This window comes from Diadema antillarum, unplaced genomic scaffold, assembly GCF_040938485.1.
Source record: "Diadema antillarum isolate AM-2024a unplaced genomic scaffold, OU_Dant_1.0 scf00000123, whole genome shotgun sequence".
Lineage (NCBI taxonomy): Eukaryota > Metazoa > Echinodermata > Echinoidea > Diadematoida > Diadematidae > Diadema > Diadema antillarum.
The window spans coordinates 1,822,584-1,830,149 of record NW_027271012.1 but is presented as its reverse complement, the minus strand read 5'-3'; positions in this window follow the sequence as shown (position 1 = coordinate 1,830,149).

The following is a 7,566-nucleotide window of genomic DNA, read 5'->3' as shown; positions in this document are numbered from 1 at the left end:
GAAATATGAAAGAGCATGTAATTCCATGAGGAATTCATCTTTTATTTGATGAAAATTGGTTTTGAAATGGCTGAGATATCTAAAACAGAGCGATTCTAATAAAGTGTGGGACCCACCTTTTATTACGATCGCTTTGTTTTACTTTGTTTTAGGATGTTCGGTCATTCCAAACCCGATTTTCATCAAATAAACTTTGAATTCCTCTTAAAATGGTATGCTCTGTACTATTTCATGAGTGTTTTCTTGGTATCTCGCAAAAAGTTAAAAGCCAAATTCTCATCTCCACCAATACTGTACCATCCCTTTAAGTATACTAGGCCCTACTATAAACAAATTTCGAAAGAACTTATAAGGTGCAGACATACAGTCGAGAGAAGAATAATCAGATAGGTGTTTGAAGACTGGAGTCCCTTCATAATTTGTGCAAATTTATTCATAGGTTTTATAGCTTGACAATTAGTGTGTTTAACCTTCAACTTGTGCTGGCTTTGATGTCCCATGCTCAAAGCCGCTCTTCCGTAGAGTTTGGATGTGGCGACCAAAGAAGTGGTTCTTGATTTGAACGATTTCAAAGGAAATGTATGAAAATTGGCAGCAATAATTATTGTACAAAACAAATCCTTCAGGATTTTTCTTTTTAATCTCGTCCTTACCAGTTCCAATTTTGTAAAAAAGTTACAATGCAATCATCTTGCACACCTCGAAAAAGAAAATATTCACCAGGTTTTATAACGCTTCATTGGTAAAACTTTTGGATTATAAGTAAATTATTGGCTAATGCGCGTTTCTGCGTCGTTAGCAATAACATTTCACAATTAAAAAGAAAATGTCTTGGTTTTTGTAATGTTTTTTTTTTCTCGTGTCCTGTTCTCTGACCATTGAATCATTGCTGTTGAAAAATAATATTGAAAGGGACAGCGAAATGCTCCTTGCTGGGTTTGTTGTAATTGAGATATGATGCATACTGAAACATAAGTGCTTTCTTCGTCAGAGCGATTTATTAACGCCTGCGATAGAGCTCAAACTCGGTGCGGCGGGTAGTTTCAGAGAAGATATTCGGCTGTCTTGTCCTTTTATAAAACCTCCCTGGTGTAATCATCAAAGGTGGTAAACTTGTGGGGGGTATACAGTATCTTTTTTTCAGTGGTCAATTTTGCGCTGAGATCATAAAGCCTTTGCCTAACGAGCTAGGCCAATACACATAGAGATTGCACGCACTACATCTGTCTCCGGCAAGGAATGGCTTAAGTGCTGAGTTTTGTTTTTCTTTGTCATGAAGAAAACCTGGACGAATGTCCGGAACCTTGGAAAGGTTTGTCGAGGCCGAGATATTTAGCATATGACCACCGGTAGACATGTCGAACAACGTGCACAATTTGCATGAAAAGGACGATAAACGAGAGGAAACCCGATACCGCAGGGAAGCGCATGGGTAATCAAATTTACAGCACACAGCAAACAACAAGACATCTCCCGATGCCTTGCTACAACAATCGATCAATAACTTTAATCTTATCGCATCGACGTGTGTGTGACTGTGTGTGTGTGTCTGCGCGCGTATGCGTGTTTTTATTGTCTGTTTTAACTGCATTTTTTTCCTGATTCTTCAAATAAGGGCAAGAACGAAAAAAAAAAACCACCTTGCTCAAAACGCGTGTGGATGCTAAAGTTTTCGAAACATGCAAACAATAAAGTTGATTAACGTATAATTACAGTATTTATTATTTTCTACCCTCTGAACATTATGCAGGTCCTATGTATGTATGTATGTATGCATGTATCTATGTATGTATGTTTGGATGGATGTTTGGATTTGTCTATTTTTACACATATTAAAGATTTAGGCTTGAACTCTTAGGATCCGCATTGTCTATAACTCAAAACGGCTGCCGCGACAAAATCCCTTCCGCACAGCCGTTCACAAGATCGTTCTCAACTGTAATGCCTTAACTCAGACTGTCGACAGGGGGCGACAGACACGTCTCTCTGTCTTCACCCCCCTGACTACTGGAACTATTGTTCTGTTCGGGCACGTAGCATAACTCAACTCCCAGAGCTGCGAAGAGGAGACACCAATGTACCGACCCTCGTTAAAATGATCTCTCCCCGCATCTCGGCCGTCAAGCACAGGCGGCCGCTTTCACCGGTTGCACATCCAATTTATCGGCGACCCAGCTTTTCGCTCCCGTATTCTTTTTCCGTTTGATTAAAATTTGATAGGGGATCGAACGCATTCTTAATTGATTGAGCTCTACCCTGGTCCCGGTTCTGGGGTGCTGATTTTGTGGTTTAATAACATCCGCGAACTGCGTGGCGCGATTCACCTACCTGTTGCCGCCATCTAGACCTGCTTCATCGGCGGAGAAAGTCGTGACTCCAGTGGCAGTCGTTCCAGACGGACACAACTCGAGCTGGGGGTTTATTAGAGGAGGCTGATGCGGATACAGAGGTAGGTTGACACTTTGATTTAAAGGATTGTACAGTTTCTGTCGAGATTGGGCTTGAGGTTTCCAATTTTTTTGTGATATAATGAGAAATCTCTTATGATATATGAAATAGCACATAATACTAAAAGGAATTCATAGTTTATTTGATGAAGATTGGTTTTGAAATGGCTGAGATATCAAAAACAAAGCGATCTTAATAAAAAGTGGGACCCACATTTTATTAGGTTCGCTTTGTTTTAATTTGTTTTTGGATATCTCAGCCATTTCAAAAATAGATTCTCATCAAATAGGTATTGAATTCCTCTTAGAATTGTATACTTTTTAGTATTTCACAAAGTGGTTTCTCAAAGTATCACAAAGTATCTCTCAAAAAGTTGAGCGCTTTAATTCTCGCCTAAACCGATACTATACTATCCCTTTAAGTATCACACTGCATGAAGCTCACACACTAAGAAGGGTTGCGAGTTTGTTATTGTTCATTTCTTCTTCATCATCTTCTGGATGAAAGAAATGTTGATCAAGACTTTGCCCCCCTCTCCTTAGACTAGAATGATCATAAGGACAACATTATCATCCATTATCCCTACTATAACGGCAACGATGCCTCCCGTAACCATGGTAACGATTGCAGCGAACATCATCACCATCATCATTTCATCGCTGATGATCTCTGTGGTAATAAGGGTAATGATAATAATTTTCAATTATATATCATATCATGTGTGTGTGTGTGTGTGTGTGTGTGTGTGTGTGTGTGTGTGTGTGTGTGTGTTTGTGTGTGTGTGTGTGTGTGTGTGTGTGTGTGTGTGTGTGTGTGTGTGTGTGAAGCACTCTTTCTGACCAGTGTTTCGTAACTTTCAGACAGATGTCTGATATCTCTCTCTCTCTCTGGACAGAAGAGGGGAAAAAAGAGACAGACAGACTGACTGACAGACAAACAGATAAAAAAAAAACAGAAGAAACGGCGGGGGAGGAGAAGGATGGCGTAGAGATACCCATGGAAATTATATTCAATAATTGTTATATTTTGTCTTAGATACATAAAATCATTAGGCATTAAACTCTGCCAGAGGTCGCAGTCTATTAGCTGTTGTTCACAGAGCAAAATAACCTCGCTCAGCAAGTTCCAGGAAGCGTTGAGTTGTTCAAAGTTCAATGTTCGTATATGTTTGTTCCTGTGGACAATGTTCTTGTGAGTGTGAATGAGAAGGAGACAGAGATTGGCGGAAGGGGGGGGGGGGGGGGTTGCCGGGAGTTGTTGTGTCAATTTTATGGAGATTCACAACAATTATCAAGTACCTATTACCACTGCTCTATCAGCACCTGTCCGGTCTTCACGTTTCAGTCCAGGGAACTTTTGTTGAATTCATAAACTCTCGAGATTCAAATTATTCCTCTCCTTATGAATATAAATGAAATAGTGAAACCCGTAGAGGACGGACTGAGTTTTGCTACAACATGCATTTCCCATAAGGCGTTTTCACATCAGCCCGATGTTTCGAAATAGCGCGCTATTTTCTGACTTGGGAAATAAAAAAATATCTCGAGCTTGGATTTTTATCGGGCTGATGTGAAAACGCCTACTGACACCTGCCCGAGTTTACTCGCGATTCGTCCTCTATAATATACGAATTATAATGACATGCGTGTGAATGAAGATAATGACTTTGTAATCATGCATGGGTGCGTAGGAAACGAGACTTGAAAGAGGTGGGAATCAGAGACACGGTGAGAAATGAATGTTCTGATGTAAGGCATTATTTCACGTCTGTACAAGACATAGAAGGAGCAAACAGCACTGTGATAAAAGCTGCTTGTAAGAAATCAGATCAGCAACGTATATTTCTTTCCTTGACTGGTTTTATGGCAGGTTTTTAGGACCGGCTAAAGGGATTGGGGGGGGGGGGGATGGGGGGGGGGGGCAAAGTTTGTACGGTTGCAAATTTCCTCCCCTTCAGGTCATTCAACTCCGTGCTCAGTGAGGGACAAACCTCGGCCCAGTGAAAAAGAGAAGGCGACTGTTGTTTCCCTAGCGGAAATGGAAAACAAAAATTAGATAAATAAAGACCAGCGTATATGACAAAAGTCCTTTGAGGCTGACAAATTCATCTGCATTTTAACACTGTAATAATTGTGGCGGGAATAAAGGGACTCTGCCGGGGGATGTCCCGGGGTGGTATTGAGGAATTAAGGGTGTAGGAAAAACCCTGTTTTTGAGAATGCGTCCGGGGGGGGGGGGGGGGAGCGGATCGATGTACGTGTTGTTGTCACCCTCCGTCCACTGATTTTAGGATTTGTTATGTCAACACATCTAAGATTACCCGATCATTGATATCCTTTATTTGAATACCTATAGGTTTATCAATTTATTTCTCTATCTATTTGCTAACTTCGCTTAATGAACAAACAGGCAGACCAAACAGTTTCGATTTGTGTTATTAATAAAATGTGTCTGGTAATCGAGAATCATTTCAGTAAAATTGGTAAAAACTTTTCAGATAGGCCTTCATGTACATCTATGCATTCCATTATATATATATATATATATATATATATATATATATATATATATATATATATATATATATATGTGTGTGTGTGTGTGTGTGTGTGTGTGTATGTGTGTGTGTGTGTATTCCTCTCTTATTCATGTACTTACTAATTGGTTTACGTGATTATTTTGATTGATCGATTCATTCATTCATTCATTCATTCATTCATACATTCATTCACCTATCTTTGTATACATTCATCGATTTCTCTATAATAGTTGAACATAATTGTACGGGGTAAGAACCTCATACAAGAATAGTCTTAGTGTCGATCAAAAGTCGACTTACCGAGACGACCCGAGGAGACTGTTAGGATAATATTCAGAGAATCAACCAATAGGAGAAATCGTGTCATTGCTTGGGTATCACTTTATTTCGTGTAGACTGTTTACATCTGAATGATATGCCAGCATTCAGCTTCCACTCCAACGTGTGTGTGTGTGTACAGGTTGTGACCTTTCGTCATGAATCAAATTATTTGAAAAAAAAAAGAATATCCGGGCATGATGTATGAGGTCCTGTGTGTATCAAAATTCATAAACAAATTCAATGATGGTGACCCACTGAAAATAAGGAGTGTGTGCAAAGAGTATTCTCTTTTTCTCTCTCAAAGTTCGTGGTGTTTATTTTACCACCCCACCGATGAGAAATGTGCCCAAAGGGAACAAAATTGTATTTACCAGCAAGCCGGGGGAAAATAACAGTTACAAGGAGTGAGAGCATCTAAGAAATGAGCCTACGCGCGTGACTACAGACATTAGATCCACATAGATTCAGATCTCTTCCTCTTCGTTTTTTCTTCCTATGAGGTACCATTAGTTTCAATATCGTAAATGAGACGCACACATGGATGTCATGTCATCCTGTTAGTCTTGCCGAAAACACCGATTCAATGATATCACTCGTTTACAGCCAAAGTGAAACAAGCTTCACACGAACAAACAATAAAAACACAGGCATGATGCACACCAGTCAAATGCTTTTTCGTAGATGTAATCTTCTTGCTCTTAGAATGACACCACATTTGCTCCTGCGACGGTTGCTTAGGTCTTATTTTTTTTCCAAGGACTTTAAGGGTTAGGGTTGTGGGTTGTGACAGGATTTTAGGTTTATATAGTTTGATGTGAGGATTAGGATAAGGGTTAGGATTCTGTTAATGGATAGAAATTATGTTTGAGTGTGAAAATATTTCATGGTAGCAATTGTCGCAGGGGCAAATGTCATGGAACCGCTCTTTGGTCCAAATCAAATGTGTTTTATTGTGTCAGTGATAGCTTACATTATGTCCTTTGAATCACGTTCACAGTTTTAACTTCCCCTTCATCTTCTTCCTGTTTCTGAGGAGAAAAAATTATGATGTCTTAAGCCCTGCTCTCTTCAGTTCTCCCGTATCAAGGATATCTCACACATCATCTAGTCCTCTACTAACTTCAACTACAGGTATATACTTTGGGTTTCTTTTTTGTATACTAGATGATTGTTTGCACACCTTGTAGTCCTTGAATTTACAACCGCCACTTGTACAGGGCGCCCTGAATTAATAGACATGAGGCTATATCGTCCTCATTACCGTCTTTAACCCTTTCTGTGCCGGAGAGCTTGGACAGTGTTTACACTGCTATGGGGTTTTCTGTACCAATTGCCACTCAATGCACGTAAAGCGTTAATTGGCAAATTCTACTTAAAGGGTGAGATCAGAATTATGCGATGTTGGGTAGAATCCAGCTTTTTGTTCTCTATCCCGTAAATCACTAGGTATGCGACCGACCGATCTCCTTCCCTTTCCACAAGGGACATCTTTTCGACACTTTTTTTTTAGTTTCATTTTATTTATTCATTTGTAGGGTCTGTTCAAAGAGCTAGAGCATATCTTGCCTCTATCATATCAAGATTTTTATTTGTTATTTATTTATTTCGGTTTTATTTCCACAGGGTAGTCTCATCAAGACCAGCAGGTCCTGCTCTTTCAGAGAGCCCTGCCCATGATAAAAATACATAAACATTCATCCCAACTCAAAATGACATTCATACATAATTGAACAGTAAAACGTTAAAATCGACACACTCGATTACTTATTAGATACAAACAATCATAAATCAAATCAAATCATTTCAATAGATATATTACTTTACAAGACATAATTACTTTACAGATATGCACTTTCGATGCGAACAATTTTGTCATGGTTTAACGGGTGGGTTAATTTCAAATGAGAGACGAACTTGAAATATGTGCATGGAAGCGGAAGTCATAGTTCAGCCAACTTCCTAGCCATTTCTCCTCCTAAATAAAATAGTTCAAAACATTCGTATCATGCCATGCTGCCCTTGTTCAAAAAAGTGCAACCGAAGAGAGACGGGGGGGGGGGGGGGGGGGGGGAGGGAGGGAGAGAGAGCAGTTTGTTCCTGCTCCGATCTTTAAAGTGCAATTGCCCACAGTTGTCAAGTCGATGTAAGTGAATCGAATGGATTTCAACTAACAGAATGGTAGAAGGGTATATCAAAGTCGGATTTGATATAAGGAAGTAATGAATTGCAAACATTTCACGAGCGCAAACAACACGATA